The sequence below is a fragment of the Balaenoptera musculus genome, chromosome 15 (assembly GCF_009873245.2).
Source record: "Balaenoptera musculus isolate JJ_BM4_2016_0621 chromosome 15, mBalMus1.pri.v3, whole genome shotgun sequence".
Lineage (NCBI taxonomy): Eukaryota > Metazoa > Chordata > Mammalia > Artiodactyla > Balaenopteridae > Balaenoptera > Balaenoptera musculus.
In genome coordinates, this window is record NC_045799.1 from 22,951,868 (window position 1) to 22,968,110 (window position 16,243).

Sequence of the window (16,243 nt, forward strand, 5' to 3'; positions counted from 1 at the left end):
CCGCCCACCGCGCCCGGAGGGGGCGGAGCCGGGAGGGCACCTTCTTCCTGCGCCCACCCCCACCCTCAGGAATGCCACATGGCCTCCGAAGAGGAGTGGTGGGAACCCGGATCAGGATAGTGCGCTTGGGGGCAGGAAGTGGCCCGTTCCTCCTTTCGGAGAGCATTTCCGGAGCGCCTACTGTGTGCTCCACGCAGGGGGTGGGGGTCGTTACCGAGAGGAGAAATAATGCAAATCCCGATGTTTGTTAGTCAAATCTCCGGAGAGGAAACTGAGGCCCAGTTAGCCCGGGGATTTACCCCCAGCTGGTAAGGACTGGGGTCTGAATGCGGCGCCTCTTCTACCCTCAAGGTCACGTAGAGTCGGGTAGAAGTCTCCCTCGGACACAGCCCCAAAGCACGTAGCCCCAGGGTCTGTCACACAAGGGGCAGCCAGAGGTAAAAATAGCCAATGTTTAAGGAGTGTTTATAACGCAGTGACCTTAAGCGTGTGTATCTCCCTCGGGTTACGGGGTAGGTCCTGTTATATGCCAGTCCCTGGTTTGCCCATGAGCTGTTCTTGACTTTGCTTCTTGTCACACAGTCAACCAGTGTCATTCAGCCCAGGTGGGTCCGATAGCGGGAGGCCGAGCGCTTATCTGATTGAGACGGGCCGTTGAAGGAGGCAGATGACCGTCTAAGAGCTCTCAGCGCTCCCTGGTTTCTTTTTCCTTTGCCCTCAACACCCAACTCCAGGACGTTTCCCTTGGTCTTCCCCGACCCTGCCAGCACTCTCTTCCCTGCTCTTTGCTCTCTGTTCCACGTACTGTAAAATACCTGCTGACCAACCTGTTGGCCTTCTGGGGAGACTTTGTGCCCTGCAGAGACTAGCACAGAGTCAGCCTAAAAATGGGTAAGGCCTTTTCTGGGCCTCTGGTTCCTCATCTGGTCCCAGATATGTAGGACCCTCGAGCTTGGAAATCAGCAGCTTTGAAATGGTTTTTGGTCTTAATTGCCCTTTAGCTATGGAGAACTCAGAACAAAGATCTAGTTTGCGCCCCAGACCCTAAGCCAATCAGAATGCTGATTAAATGACTGTTAAGGTGCACCTGGACTCCCCGTTGAAGCCAGACTAACCTGCAAATGCGTAGAAGCTAGTTGGCCACACTGCTTTCCTCACAGCAGTAGCCAGAGTGTCAGTGCTGCAGCCCAGCGCTCTCCGTGTCACAGACGGGGAAACCAGAGCCCAGAGTGGAGGCCCCAAACAATTTCTTGGAGCGCTCTGTCCACAGCCTTATGAGAGAAAAAGGGAGGCTTGGGGAGTCTCACGTAAAAAAGGTAAAACCTCCGGGCCCTGCAGAAATAGAGACGCAGACGTAGAGAACAAAGGTATGGACACCGAGGGGGGAAAGTGGCGGGGGATGAATTGGGAGATTGGGATTGACATATATACACTAATATGTATAAAATGGATAACTAATGAGAACCTGCTGTATAAAAAATAAATAAAACTCAAAAAAAAATGTAAAAAAAAAAGCCTCCGGACCCAGATCCCTAGGATCACAGAACATGTGTGGGATGGGGGCCTACATAAGGGGGACCCTGGAAGGGAAAACGGGTGCAGCCAGGTGAGCCTGTTGATGCGACGGTTCCCAGCACTTGGTGTCAGTGCATGAGAGCCAGACTCTGCCCGTTTTGGAGAAGCCACAGGGGACCTGGGCTGCAGCCCAGAGACCTCCCGGCAAATTAAGCCGGCAGCAGCCCCCTAGGCCAGTGCTTCGCATGTCTTATGCTAGACGAGGTGCATGGGGCAAATGGAGGAGAGCAGCTCTGTCCTCCTTTTAGCCCGCAGTGGAGTCACCTGAGAGCCGTTAACAAAGCAGATTCAGGAGCCCTTCCCCAGACTTCCTGGAGGGGGAGGGGGAGAGTTGGGAGGTAGAGGGGAGGCTGGTAGTATGTCAAGATTGTGCATTGTAAACAAATTTGAGAATTACCGCGTGTTTCTCAACTGGTAAGTTATCAGAATTTAAAATATATGCATCCTTTAAAAGCCAGTAAGTGTACCTCTAGGAATCTATATCGAGAAATAATTGCAGAACAAAGATGAATGCTTACACAAGATTGTTCTTTGCAGCACTATTTATTTTGGTGGAAAATTTCAAACAGCTACGTGCCCCTCAGCGGGAGCTGACTGCTTACAGGCACTCTGGGACCTCTGCACAGCGGGATGTTGTAATGGGGTAAGTCTGTGAGCACTAACCTAGGAGATGGCCAAGGAATATTTATTATGACACTTTGCAATGTCCTAGCAAGAAGGGGCTTTGCGTATACTTGGTGAGAACTTTTGTGGGAAAACTTTTTCCAACTGGGAAGTTATTTTTATTGTCATTTTTCTCTCATCCAGTTTTGCCCCCCCCTCGCTTTTTCACAGATGAAAAAACTGGGTCCCTGAGAGAAGGGACTTGCCCCATGATCTGCCTGGGGTCCTGACTCCTGGCACAGATCTGGGGTGGGGGTGGAGGGGAAAGAGAGGTGGGCGAGGCATCAGAGCTCAGGCAAACCTGGTGGCCGCCCGGAGGCCATTTTAGGAAGAGTCTCAGGAACTCAAGATCCCTCAGGCCAGAAAGGGACTGGATAGGCTGCATAAGGCAATTTTGCCTCTGTACCTGAAAACCCAAATTAGAGGCTCCTGATGATGGGGCTGTCTCTTGATTGTGCCTGTTTCTAGTGAACTTGGTTATTGCATGCATAGGTTCAAATGAATGTTATGCAAATCTATTTTCATTGGGAAAAAAAAAGGCCAGCCATTACTCTTTTTACCTGGGGTTGATGGAAATGGGGAAAGAGACTGATATTCACTATATTCACTTGGCTTCCAACATGAGCCAAGGCGAGATCCGGTAGCACAAAGGAGATAGGGTTCTGGGGGGTAGAGGGGAAGAGTCCAGCAAAGGCCAGGGTCAGTCAGTAATTCAGGAAAAAGCTGGATTTGATCAGCTGGTAGGGCCTTGAAGGCTGAAGTGAAGAATTTGGATTTGGCAGTGTGGGTAGTAGGGAGCCCCTGCAGGGCTGCTGAGACAGTGGCTGAGGAGAGGTGGGAAGAAATTGGAGGTAGGGTGATCAGGTGAGGCAGCTCTGGGTAATTGAGACCAAACAGATGGAGACCTGTCTCTGAAGTCTAGGAGATTTGTAGCTCTCTTCCGTGAGGTTGTGCATTTTCATCTAATGTGGATTTCAGTTTATCAGCATCTTACTTTAAAAGTCTTCTAGTATTTTTTTTTAAAATAAATTTGTTTATTTATTTATTTTTGGCTCTGTTGGGTCTTCGTTGCTGCGCACGGGCTTTTTGTAGTTGCGGTGAACGGGGGCTACTCTTCGTTGTGGTGTGCAGGCTTCTCATTGCGGTGGCTTCTCTTGTTGCGGAGCAGGGGATCTAGGCATGCGGGCTTCAGTAGTTGTGGCATGCGGGCTCAGTAGTTGTGGCTGGTGGGCTCTAGAGCGCAGGCTCAGTAGTTGTGGCGCACGGGTTTAATTGCTCCGTGGCATGTGGGATCTTCCCGGACCAGGAATCTAACCCATGTCCCCCGCATTGGCAGGCGGATTCTTAACCACTGCGCCAGCAGGGAAGTCCCTAGTATTTTGTTGATCAGCTACAATTTGCTTAGTTTTCTCCTAGTTGTCAGGTATGCACTCATTCATCTAATTTTTGAGTGCCCAGTGCTTGACAGGCTGTGTGCTTGAAGCTGGGGGATTTGGGCTACAGTGCCCGGTGGTGGAAAGGGTATGGGATTTGGGATTTGGAGCTACTAGCCAGGTGATGGAGGCAAGTCATCCAAACCCACTGAACCTCAGTTTTCTCATCTGTGGAAACATCTGGCTTTGGTGGGGGTCAGAGAAAATAAAGGCTGTGTAAAAACCGTTTGTGAATAGCATTAAGCATTTATAGAACAGCAGATACCATTATCAGGGTGTCTTAGCTCTGCTTCTAATAGCTGTGCGGCATTTGACAATCCGAGTTCCCGTTTCTTTCTCTTCATCTGAGAAATGACAGGGTTGAAAGATAGTCCTAAAGGTCTCTTCCTTCTTTGGCATTCTACCATCTAAGGCTTAAATGTTTTTGAAAGCAACGTATTGTATATATAAATGTCTGTTTGCCCACAGTTTAGGCAACACTGGGTTAAAGATTAAAACACTGGATTAAGATTAAAAAATCTTTTTTTTTTTTTTCTTTAAGTTTTTGGCCGTACCCCACGGCATGTGGGATCTTAGTTCCCCAAACAGGGATTGAACCCACACCTCCTGCATTGGAAGGCAGAGTCTTAACCACTGGACTGCCAGGGAAGTCCCAAAAAAATCTTTTTAAATTTTATCTTTTCTGGGTTAAGTGGTGAGGAGTATTACCTAAAACTGTATCTGTCTGCATGGCTTTCTTAAATAGCTTTCTAGTTACACTTGATTATCTGATTTTCTTCCTGTGCAGTTTACATTTCAAATGGGCCCCAAGTTATAGCACTTTAACTTAGGGATGTCCGTGTGGCAGGGATGTGGCAGTGACCTGCAGGTAGAGTTACCACAGTCTCTTCTCTTGATGCCTTCTGGCTTCTAGACAGATTAATTAGTGGGTGTTGTGCTTTTAATTCGGGGATTGAAAAAGATCCCTTTCGATTTTTTTGATAGTCTGCTGTCCTACCTGTAAACCACTGAGTACTGGTACTTGCAATCACAGCCATAGAAATCAGCTGTCAGAACTGGCTGTTGTGGGGCCTGGGAGATTTAATGACTGTATTTTTCTTCATTCTTTTTATTAGGATCCCAGGTGATAGGACAGTGGGGGATCAGATTCCGTTTGGCATGGTTTCATCTTTTTTATATGTGGGAACTTTTTTACCTCCTGGAGTACTTTTTATTATTTTTATTTTTTAAATTAATTTATTAATTTTTGGCTGCGTTGGGTCTTCGTTGCTTCGTGCGGGTTCTCTCTAGCTGCGGAGAGCAGGGGCTACTCTTCGTTGTGGTGCGTGGGCTTCTCATTGCAGTGGCTTCTCTTGTTGCAGAGCGTGGGCTCCAGGCACACAGCCTTCAGTAGTTGTGGCTCATGGGCTCTAGAGCGCAGGCTCAGTAGTTGTGGCGCACGGGCATAGTTGCTCTGCGGCATGTGGGATCTTCCCGGACCAGGGATCGAACCCGTGTCCCCTGCATTGGCAGGCGGATTCTTAACCACTGCGCCACCAGGGAAGTCCCCTGGAGTACTTTTTAAATTACAAAAGGAAATACACTGTGTTAATTATGGCAAGTTAAACAATGCAAAAGCATATAAAGAAAAGTGAATAACCTCCCCCCCTCATTCCCACCTTTCAGCATTAGCAGTGATAACAGGTATGTATTCTTCCTCACCTTTCTCCATGTTCATGTAAACACATGCAAATATATACACACATCCTGAGAGGTGTTTTCTCTCCTCCCTCTTATTTACGTTTTTTCCTAATTTTCAACAATTGCAAATAACATTTTCTGCATAAAGATGTTTGCAATTCTGAGAATTTCCTGAAATAGATTCTCTGAAGTGGGATTACTGGGACAAAGAGTAAGAATGAATATTTGTAAGGCATGTTACCAAAGTGCTCTCCATGACAGCATTTGTAGTGTTTGAGTGCTTGTCTTACCCCGTCCTTAACCACATCAAGTGTTAGCAGTTTTATGTTAATCTTTGCTCATTTGATGGCTGAAGAATTGCCTTTGGTTCTTTTAATCTGCATTTCTTCTTATTATTGGTGAGATTGGATATCTTTTTTTTAAAATTTATTTATTTATTTTTGGCTACGTTGGGTCTTCATTGCTGCGCGCAGGCTTCCTCTAGTTGTGGCTAGCGGGGGCTACTCTTTGTTGCGATGCACGGGCTTCTTATCGCGGAGGCTTCTCTTGTTGCGGAGCACGGGCTCTAGGCACGCAGGCTTCAGTAGTTGTGGCTCGCGAGCTCTAGAGTATAGGCTCAGTAGTTGTGGCGCATGGGCTTAGTTGCTCTGCGGCATGTGGGATCTTCCCGGGCCAGGGCTCAAACCCGTGTTCCCTGCATTGGCAGGCGGATTCTTAACCACTGCGCCACCAGGCAAGTACCGAGATTGGGTATCTTAAAATTTCCTAATTATTGGACATTTGTCACCTGTGAATTATCTCCGCATCTTTTCAGGTCATTATGAGTTTTTTTTCTGACCTGCAAGTTCTTTTTAGTAGTAAGGATACTTAATCCTTGTTTGTCCTATTGGTTGCAGGTAGTTTTTTCTCCCAAGATTATTGTTTGCTTTTTTTCTAACTCTTTTCTAAGCTGTTTTTTCTTTGTTTTTTTTTTTTAAACTTCTTACTTGGTCACATGTCAGTCTTCGTGATGTTGCCCATTGCTTTTAGGCTCAGAAAGAATATCAGTGATCCAAGGATGTTCACCTAGACTTTCTTGTTGATTTTGTTTCTTAAGGTTTAATTTTTAACACTTAACCCTTTGCTGCATCTGGAGTTTATTTTGACTTACAGTGTGAGGTAAGAATCCCAATACATTTTTTTTCTTAATGGCATACCATTTTTCATCATCTTTCCTATGTGCGATGCTACTTCTTCCAAGGCATTGAGTTATTACACTATTTTTCATGGTATATCCCAAGGAGGGGGTATCTTGAGACTACTGCTTTAGATGATGAAAAGACAGATTTTGGCCAGGGAAGGAAAGCCTTTGAATTTCTGTAGTGGAGACAGATTCTCCTCTGTGAAGCTAATGATGTTTGGGCTTTAAGGACCCTTACTTGCCCCTGTCTCTTCCAAGCCCTGGAAGAGGTCATATGTTTTCATAAAATATACAAATTAAGAAATTGTCATTGTAATCACTTAAGATCACTGTCTTATTCCACTATGACTTCCCTCCTCACTGTTCCCCTCCTGCTAACTGGCCTTCTGTTGGCTCTGGACATTTTTCTGGATCTGGCTAAGGGTTGAGTTAGAATGCATTTAGGTTGGGTTTATCTGTTTATGTAGTTTGTAGTCACTTCCACCAACAGTTCAAATACTGACAACTGTCCTGGTAGAGGAAAGCCTTTCATGACACAAAGATGCAGGAACAGAGGTAGTGGCACCATATAAAGGTGTCCTATAGCATACACACCAGAAGTATATAAGTAAAGGAAGATAAACAAGGTTGGAAACATGGATCAGAAGCTGGTCTGTGCCAAATTCTTCCAATCATGAAGATTGTAAAAATGGAAGCAGAGGACTCAGTTTTTGTTTTTTGTTTTTTTAAATTTATTTTTGGCTGTGTTGGGTCTTCGTTGCTGCGTGCGGACTTTCTCTAGTTGGGGTGAGCGGGGTCTACTCTTCATTGCGGTGCGCAGGCTTCTCATTGCAGTGGCTTCTCGTGTTGTGGAGCACGGGCTCTAGGCACGCGGGCTTCAGTAGTTGTGGCACGCGGGCTCAGTAGCTGTGGCTTGCGGGCTCTAGAGCTCAGGCTCAGTAGTTGTGGTGCACGGGCTTAGTTGCTCCGTGGCATGTGGGATCTTCCCGGACCAGGGCTCGAACCCGTGTCCCCTGCCTTGGCAGGCAGATTCTTAACCACCGCGCCACCAGGGAAGTCCCGAGGACTCAGTTTTTACCAACACTTATTAGAAGTGGAACTTTTTGGGAATTCCCTGGCAGTCCAGTGGTTAGGACTTGCGCTTTTACTGCCAAGGGCCTGGGTTCAATCCCTGGTCGGTGAACTAAGATCCCACAAGCCGTGTGGTGTGGCCAAAAAATAAAATTAAATTAAATTGGAAAAAAAAAAGGAACTTTTCTTCTTCCAAGAATGTACTTGATAATGCAGTGTACACAATTATAAATGTACACATCAGAAGAAAGACTGAATCATCTTTATTTTTCTCTATAAAATCATATTATGAAACTATTATCATATAAGGTCAAAGAAAATGCCCCCAAAAGTAGGAAAAAATACTTGGAGAGGTGTTTCAGGCAGTTAATTAATAAAAATACTATGTTATTTTTCTGGATTTTGTGATTTTTGTGATATATGTTAGTTTTTTAAAAATATGTAGTTTGCTATCTTTTTTTTTCTCATTTTGAATAAAGAGTCACATTTCTGCCAAATTTTATATATTTAACTTTACATTTTTTTTCTTAATGAAGCCCCCCTCCAAATTATATGTTTCAGTTCCCACAAAACCTGGATCTGCCTTCAACCCTTAGGATGAATATGTTGGCAAAGATTAAGCCTTACCCCTTAAGAAGCTCTGGTTATAATTTGTCCCCTCTGGCCCTTTAGAAATGAAATTTCTTGCCCTTTACTCTGATTTTGACACGGAAATAAAACTTTTAAAGGGGTCATTAAGTGAATGATACTTTATGCATTCTGTTCTTCACCGTGCCTTTTTCACTTAACAGTATATCTTAGAGGCCTTTCTCTTCATATGTGAAGAACTTCCCTGTTCCTTTCAGCACTTACCTCTTATTCCTTTGTATGGATATACCATATTTATCTTACTGCTGTCCTGTGGGTTGTCATGTAGGTTGATTCCAGTATTACTATCACAAACAATGCTGCAGTAAGTAACGTTATACATCTGTCATTTCACAGAGTACAGTCTTAGGATAAATTTTCAGGATTTGTCTTCCCATGAGTGTATGAGAAAAGTTTAGGTTGGAAATAATTTTTTTTCAGATTTTTTTATTGTGGAAAAATATACATAACGTAAAACTTACCATTTTAACCATTTTCAGGTGTACGGTCCAGTGGTATTAAGTACATTCACACTGTTGTACAACCATCGCCACCGTCCATCTCCAGAATTTCTTCATCTTCTCCAACTGAAACCCTGTACCATAAATAGTAACTCCCTATTCCCCACTTGCCCTAGCCCCCGGCAACCATCATTTTACTTTTTGTATTCATAAATTTGATTACTCTAGATACCTCATAAAAGTGTAATCATACAGTATTTGTCTTTTTGTGTCTGACTTATTTCACTTAGAGTAATGTCCTCAAGGTGCATCCATGTTGGAGCCTGTGTCAGAATGTCCTTTTTTTTTTTTTAAGGCTGAATGATATTTTGCTGTATATGTATACCATGTTTTGCTTATCCATTCATCTGTCCTTGGAAGCTTGGGTTGTTTCCACCTTTTGACTATTGGGAATAGCTGCTATGAACATGGATGTGCAGAAACCCATTGAGTTCCTGTTTTCAATGATTTGGGGTATATACCCCGAAGTTTCATCAGATTTTGAAGGCATTGCTCTGCCGTCTCTCAGCTTTTAGTATTGCAGCTGGGAAATCCCAGGTCATTCTGAATACTGATACTTTGTGTATGACCTACTTTTTCTTCTCTAGAAATTTCTAGAATGTCCTCGAATCCTTAGTGAACTGGAATTTCTTGATGATATGCCCTGATATGAGTCTGTTTTTTCCCCTATTGCTGAGAGTTCTGGGAGTCGAGAGTGGGGTGAAAGCCAGGGGGGTGGGGGTGGGAGGGTCTCACCCTTTAGTATTATGAGCTCTGTGCCTCGCTGGCAGTGTTCCCAGAGCTGAGCGGAGGAAGAGGGCTGAGGGCCTGGACATCTTCAAGAGTTAGTACATGAACTTTCGTTTAATCCCCTTGTTGGTATCTTCTGTGTCTCCTGTGCCTAGTGGCTACTTGTCCAGGGACCTTCTTCTACCTTCTCCAAAAAATAAACTTCTGATCTGCCAGGGTCTGGGTTGCAGCCATGGTGAGTGGGGAGTAATGTAAGGAAAGGGATCTAAGAGTCTATTATTTTATATGTATATATTTTTGAAAGTATTTTTATTTATTTATTTATTTTTGGCTGCATTGGGTCTTCGTTGCTGCACGCGGGCTTTCTCTAGTTGTGGCGAGCGGGGGCTACTCTTCGTTGCTGTGTGCGGGCTTCTCATCCCGGTGGCTTCTCTTGTTGCGGAGCACAGGCTCTAGGCACACGAGCTTCAGTAGTTGTGGCTCGTGTGCTCTAGAGCACAGGCTCAGTAGTTGTGGCGCACGGGCTTAGTTTCTCCGCAGTGTGTGGGATCCTCCTGGACCAGGGCTCGAACCCGTGTCCCCTGCATTGGCAGGCGGATTCTTCACCACTGCGCCGCCAGGGAAGCCCTATTATTTTATATTTAAGCAACCTTTTTTTTTTTTTTTAATCTTTTTTCCCTCCTCCCCTACTTGTTTTCCATCCCCTTCTCCTTTTTTTTTTTTTTGGAATGCAAGCCTTGTTTATTTATTTATTTATTTATTTTTGGCTGTGTTGGGTCTTCATTTCTGTGCGAGGGCTTTCTCCAGTTGTGGCGAGTGGGGGCCACTCTTCATCGAGGTGCGCGGGCCTCTCACTATCGCGGCCTCTCTTGTTGCGGAGCAAGGGCTCCAGACGCGCAGGCTCAGTAATTGTGGCTCACGGGCCCAGCTGCTCCGTGGCATGTGGGATCTTCCCAGACCAGGGCTCAAACCCATGTCCCCTGCATTGGCAGGCAGATTCTCAACCACTGCGCCACCAGGGAAGCCCCTTAAGCAACTTTTTAAGCCCTCTTCTGCCCATCGTCCTTGCTATAGCAGCCCCTCCCCCAACCTCACCTTCATGCCCCCTTCTAGAGGTGCCACTGATTTCTGAGTCTTTTGAGGATTCTGTGGTATAAATCAGGTTAAATTTTCACCTTTCCTTATTGCCTGCTTGGTTTTGCCATCTGATAGTACTTGTCCATTTATGTTTTTTTTTTTAAGCAGAGACCATATTCTTTTCTTTTAAATTTTTTTTTATTTATTTATTTTGGCTGCATCCGGTCTTGGTTGTGGCATGCGGGATCTTTGTTGTGGCATGCGGGATCTTTGTTGTGGCATGCGGGATCTTTCATTGCGGCCTGCGGGCTCTTAGCTGCAGCGCACGCATGGGCCTCTCTCTAGTTGTGGCGTGGGGGTTTTCCTCTTCTCTAGTTGTGGCGCGGGGGCTCCAGAGCATGTGGGCTCTGTAGTTTGCAGCACGCATGTTCTTTAGTTGAGGTGTGCGAGCTCAGTAGCTGTGGCGCGTGAGCTTAGTTGCCCCGAGGCATGTGGGATCTTAGTTCCCCGACCTGGGATTGAACCCGTGTCCCTTGCATTGGAAGGCGGATTCTTAACCACTGGACCACCAGGGAAGTCCCCTTGTCCATTTACTTTGTACCCTCAACAATTCTGTAGTGCTCCCCTCTCCCATTCTCCTCTTTCTTGTGGGTTTATGCATTTTGAAAGTAGAGTTTCAAAAGGGAGCCACATTACATACCTGTGATACATCTACCATCTTCAACTTAATTTTTTTCCCACATGGCTTCCCAACGGTCCCAACACCCTTGTGTTGAGTAGTCTACCTTTCTCCCTCCGGGTTGAGATGCCAGCCTTATCCTACACCAAGTAGCAGGTCCCATTTGTCTGTGGATCCTATTACTGAGCTTTGTCTTCTGTTTCAACAGGTCTTTATTGAGCATATTCTATGTGCCAGACTCTGATCTCGGCCAGGCTCTGATCTAGGCACTGGAGATAAAAGCAGTGTATAAAGTACAGCCTCCGCCTCCTGGAGATTACATTCTAGTGAAGGGACTCAGGCAATAAATAATGTCAGGTAATGGTAAGTACTAGGAAGAAAAATAGAATAAGACATAGAGAGTGAGAGGTTGAGCTACTGTAGATACCAACAGAGGAGTGCCATCTCAGGAGGTGACGATGAATAGCATCTTTATAAATGGGAAACTCCAGCCATGCATGGATCTTTAGAGAGGGGGTGTCGCGAGCAGAGGAAATACCCAGAGCAAAGACCCTGAGACAGAAATGAGCTGGGTGAGGGACTTCCCTGGTGGTCCAGTGGTTAAGACTCCACACTTCCACTGGAGGGGGCGTGGGTTCAATCCCTGCTCGGGGAACTAAGATCACGCATGCCATGTGGCCAAAAAAAGAAAAAAAAGAAAAAGAAATGAGCTGGGTGAGTTTGAGGAATAACAAGAACAGTCGTGGCTGGAGCCCTGCAGGCAAAGGGGGAAGTGGTACCTGGGGCCAGATTTTGCAGGGCCTGGTAGGCCTTGGCCAAAAGTGTGTATTTTATTCCACACACAACGGGAAGTCATTGTAGTGTTGAGAACAGAAGAATGGAGACATAAGCATCATTACGTGTTAAAAGCAAGGCTGTGGTGGTTGTGTGGAGAACAGACTTCGGGGAGGAGGCAGGAGTGGCAACAGTTGGGCTATTGTCCTGACCCGCTGAGACAGAGGTGCCTTGGACTAACGGGGGGTGGGGTTGAGAGGTGAGAAGCTATTGGTTCTGGAATATATTCTGAAGGTAGAGCCAACAGAACAGGTGGGCTGAAGGACTGGATATGGGTGGAAAGGAAAAGATCCCACATGCTGCAGAGCAACTAAGCCTGTGCACCACAACTACTGAGCCCGCATGCCATAACTACTGAAGACTGCACGCCTAGAGCCCGAGCTGCACAACAAGAGAAGCCACTGCAATGAGAAGCCCGCGCACCACAACGAAGAGTAGCCCCTGCTCGCCGCAACTAGAGAAAGCCCGTGCACAGCAGCAAAGACTCAACGCAGCCAAAAATAAATAAACAAAATAACCCCTTTGAGACAAATGATACCTTTTTTTTTTTTTAAAGTATTTATTTATTTATTTATGGCTGTGTTGGGTCTTCGTTTCTGTGCAAGGGCTTTCTCTAGTTGTGGCAAGCGGGGGCCACTCTTCATCATGGTGCGCGGGCCTCTCACTATCGCAGCCTCTCTTGTTGCGGAGCACAGGCTCCAGACGCGCAGGCTCAGTAATTGTGGCTCATGGGCCCAGCCGCTCTGCGGCACGTGGGATCTTCCCAGACCAGGGCTCGAACCCATGTCCCCTGCATTGGCAGGCAGATTCTCAGCCACTGCACCACCAAGGTAGCCCAATGATACGTTTTTGAAGAGTAGAGGGAAAGGAGACAGATAGTTTAAGTAACCTGCCTGTGATTATACTCTGGTCATTGGAGGAGATAGGATTTTATTTCTGTAAGTTCAGTAGTAATGTCCCTTCTTCTCTTTCTGATTGTAGTAATTGAGTCTTCTCCCTTTTTGTCTTGGTCAGTCTAGCTGAGGATTTGTCAGTTTTTACAAACTTTTCAAAGAACCCACTTTTGGTTTTGTTAATTTTCTCTAATGTTTTTCTGTCCTCTATTTCATTAATTTCTGCTCTAATCTTTATTTATTTCCTCCTGTTTGATTTAGGTTTAATTTTCTCCTCTTTCCTCTTTTCTAGTGTCTTAAGGTAGAAGGTTAGATTTTTTTTTTTAACATCTTTATTGGAGTATAATTGCTTTACAATGGTGTGTTAGTTTCTGCTTTATAACGAAGTGAATCAGCTATACATATACATACATCCCCATATCTCTTCCCTCTTGTGTCTCCTTCCCTCCCACCCTCCCTATCCCACCCCTCTAGGTGGTCACAAAGCACCTGTGCTATGCGGCTGCTTCCTACTAGCTATCGGTTTTACATTTGGTAGTGTATATATGTCCATGCCACTCTCTCGAAGGTTAGGTTTCTGATTTGAAATCTTTCTTCTTTTTCAAAAAATAAGCCTTTACAGCTATGAATTTCCCTTCAAGCAGTGCTTTAGCTACATCCCATAAGTTTTGATATTTTCATTCATTTCATAGTATTTTCTAATTTCCCTTGTTATCTCTTCTTTGCATCATTTATTGGTTATTTTTAAAAATAATTATTTATTTGGCTGCACCAGGTCTTAGTTGCAACATGCAGGATCTTTGTTGCTGTATGCAGGATCTTTGTTGCTAAATGCAGGATCTTTAGTTGCAGCATGCAGGATCTAGTTCCATGACCAGGGATTGAATCCGGACCCCCTGCATTGGGAGCACGGAGTCTTAACCACTAGACCACCAGGGAAGTCCCTCATTTATTGGTTATTTAGGAATATGTTTGGTTTCCATATATTTGTGATTTTCCCAAATTTCTTTTTGTTATTTTCTAATTTCATTGCATTGTGCTCAGAGAACATACTTTGTATTATTTCAGCACTTTTATATCTATTGAGGTTTGTTTTATGGCCAAGCATGTAGTCTATCCTGGAGAATGTTCCATGTGCACAAGAGAAGAATGTGTATCGTGATGTTGGGTGGAGAGTTCTATAGATGTCTGTCAGGTCTAGGTGGTTTATAGTATTGTGCAAGTCTTCTATTTCCTTGTTGATCTTTTGCCTAGCTATTCCATCCTCTTTTTTTTCTTTTTGGCTGTGCCACATGGCTTGCAGGATCTTAGTTCCCTGACCAGGGATTGAACCTGTGCCCCCTGCAGTGGAAGTGTGGAGTTTTAACCACTGGACTGCCAGGGAATTCCGTCATCCATTATTGAAACTTGAGTATTGAAGTGCCCAACTTTTATTGTTGAATTGTCTTCTTCTCCCTTCATTTCTGTCAGTTTTTGCTTCATGTATTTTGGTGCTCTGTTGTCAGGTACATATATGTTTAAAATTCTTATATCTTCCTGATGGATTGACCCTTTTATCATTATAAAATGTCCCTCTTTATCACTAGTAGAGGATAATATTCTTTTTTTTTTTTTTGCCTAGCCATGCAGCTTATGGAATCTTAGTTCCCTGACCAGGGATTGAACCCAGGCCCTTGGCATTGAAAGCATGGAGTCCTAACCACTGGACCACCAGGGAATTCCCTAGGGAATAGTATCTTAAACCCAGTCAGTGTGATTCCCAAGCCCATGTTCCTAACCTCATACCAACTGTCCCGCTTCTGGAGGGTGCATCTTCAGGTATTCCTCCAACTCTTGTGTTCTCAGTCATTCCAGACTCACCCCAGTGTTCTATGTCAGCTGGATCTTCCTGCCCTGGGTCTTAATAAGAAATTCCATTCTGTACTCTGGGCAAGTCCCAAACCCTTCCCAGGATGCGTGCAGATTACTAGACATTTTCACTCTTCATCTTGGGCCCTGGAGCCTGCTTGCCCACGAGCATGCCCTGGTTCTGTTGAGTCTTCACAGTTCAGTCACTTTCGCCTTCACCTCTCCCGGTGTCTCCCCTCAGTCTCCCCATCCCTCACCAAACCTTGCTTGCACAGGTGGAGTAAGTCATTTACTGTAGGAGGGTGAGAGGGAAGGCGTACTTTACAGAAACACAGAGGACTTCCATTTCCATGTTCTCCATCCACGGGTATCCTCTGGTGCCTCAGCTCCTGGAAGAGTTGTCATGGCCCAACAGTATCCCGCCTTCCGTCACCTGCCCCAGGCTCTGGTCTCCTCTCCCTTCTATTTCGAGGTCCTTCTTCTCTCTCCCCTCACCCCTTTCCTCTCTGTAGCAAAAACAAATTTCCCTCTCTGCTTTCTGCAGAGTGACTTAATGGCTGCTTTTGTTGTCTTTGTTTCTTTGGATTCTCAAGGGTCAGGCTCTGTCTGCTTTGGTCAAGCCCCTTAAGGAATTTCCCTAAACCCAGACTAATTTAAGAGTAGTGGGAGGGACCTCCCTGATGGTCCAGTGGTTAAGACTCCGTGCTTCCAATGCAGGGGGCCCGGGTTCAATCCCTGGTCAGGGAGCTAGATCCCACATGTCGCAACGAAGGTCCTGCATGCCGCAACTAAGACCCAGTGCAGCTAGCTAAATAAATAAATTTAAAAAAAAAAAATTAAAAAAAAAAAATATATATTTTTAAAAAAAAGAGTATTGTGGGACCAGCAGTTAGATAAGAAAACTTTCCACCTGGCTATGCTGGGTTTATTGTCCTGCCTTTCTGCTGTGGTTGGGTGAAATGTTGGCATTTCCTGGACATTTTGATTATTTGTGGGAGCCGAATATTTGAAGCCAGGAGTTTTCAGAAGAGTCTCAGAGATCTGTGATGCTGAGTGAATCATCAGGCTGAGGCCCAGGGAGCGCCTACAGCAAGTTAGTGGTGGAGCCAGTCCTCAAGCCCCATCCCTGGGATGTACCTTGACCCTGGTGGACCTTGATGCTGGATGTACCTTGGGTCATTCCCTTCCCATCCCTGAGCCCAACTTCCCATATGGGAAATGGGAATAAGAGCACTGTCTCGTCCCAAGACTATTGCGAGAGATAAATGACAAAATGCTTATGCCATGCTCTGCCTAATGCTTGGCAAATAGCAAGGGAAAGTTACACAAAAAAATCTTCATTTAGTTACATTCTATGACTTCTGACAATTTTCTAATCTGTTTCACAAATCGGTGTGTATGTGTTTCATATGGGCAAGACAGGCTTCTGCAGT

At 45.3% G+C, this 16,243-nt stretch overlaps 1 non-coding gene across 1 annotated transcript; it reads left to right on the top strand.

The window, feature by feature from the left end:
- Positions 1–15,484: 15,484 nt before the first annotated feature.
- On the top strand, positions 15,485–15,557 carry TRNAW-CCA. Its single transcript has one exon. It is a non-coding gene; the product is annotated as a tRNA-Trp (tRNA).
- The last annotated feature ends 686 nt before the right edge of the window (positions 15,558–16,243 follow it).